This window comes from Fragaria vesca, unplaced genomic scaffold, assembly GCF_000184155.1.
Source record: "Fragaria vesca subsp. vesca unplaced genomic scaffold, FraVesHawaii_1.0 scf0510793, whole genome shotgun sequence".
Taxonomy (NCBI): Eukaryota; Viridiplantae; Streptophyta; class Magnoliopsida; order Rosales; family Rosaceae; genus Fragaria; species Fragaria vesca.
In genome coordinates, this window is record NW_004441264.1 from 1 (window position 1) to 1,019 (window position 1,019).

At 31.3% G+C, this 1,019-nt stretch overlaps 1 non-coding gene across 1 annotated transcript; it reads right to left on the reverse strand.

Annotated features, from left to right (window-relative positions):
- Positions 1-186: 186 nt before the first annotated feature.
- On the reverse strand, positions 187-257 carry TRNAG-GCC. Its single transcript has one exon. It is a non-coding gene; the product is annotated as a tRNA-Gly (tRNA).
- Between the last annotated feature and the right edge of the window lie 762 nt (positions 258-1,019).

Here is a 1,019-nt window from a genome sequence, read left to right on the forward strand (position 1 = left end):
CGACAAAAAAATAGAATAAAGAATAATTAATTACCTTTTTTTCTTGGGGGTGGGAGGAAAAGAAAGGGACGAGTAGAACCACTATACTATTGCGGTTAACTATACTTAGTATACTTCACTTAATGTTTTATCTATTAAAATAAAAATAGATTGAATTTAATATCTTTACCCATTATTCTTATCCTGGGCGGATAGCGGGAATCGAACCCGCATCTTCTCCTTGGCAAAGAGAAATTTTACCATTCGACCATATCCGCATTATCATTATATATAATAATATATATATTTATATAATATAGATAATTCTTATTTCAAAACGTCTTATAATACATACTTAATAACATAACTAAATATGTATTTAGTATATTTTTTATTTCAATTTTATTATTTTCCATTTTTACATATTTTTACAATACACAAAAAGTTTGTCCCCCCCCCTCTACTTTTAATTTTTCTAATTTTTTCTTTTTCGTTATTTGCAGTTTTGGGGACGTTATATTGAATTTTAATGTGTCTCACAACCTGAAGGAATTCGGAGGGAGGGGTCGATTTCATTTTTGGTATCTAGAACGAATAGGTTCAAGAGATGAGAGAATTAAGGATACCCACCAGAAAGACTAATCCAATCCATAATGATGTACCGGAAAATACAACATTTTTGTTACCCGACCAACCCTCAGGAGAAGCAAATACAACAGGTACACTAATCAGTAAGATTAATGAAGTAGCAATTAATGCAAAAACAGCCAGCTGGAAAGCAATAGTCATGTTTCTAATCCTCCAATCTACCAACAAAAGAAGCTTATATATACCATTTGATCTCTTTATCATTATCAGCCAAAAAAAATGCATCATGGAAAGATTTTACCATGAATCTTTCATTGATTCCATATGACTTATTACCACCCCTTGTCGCTTTATTCGGGCACGGAATCGAGAGTCGTTTTTTTTTTTTTACTTTTACAAAACAAGGGGCATGCTTGCTGTATCATGCATCTGTATTATATATATATACATAT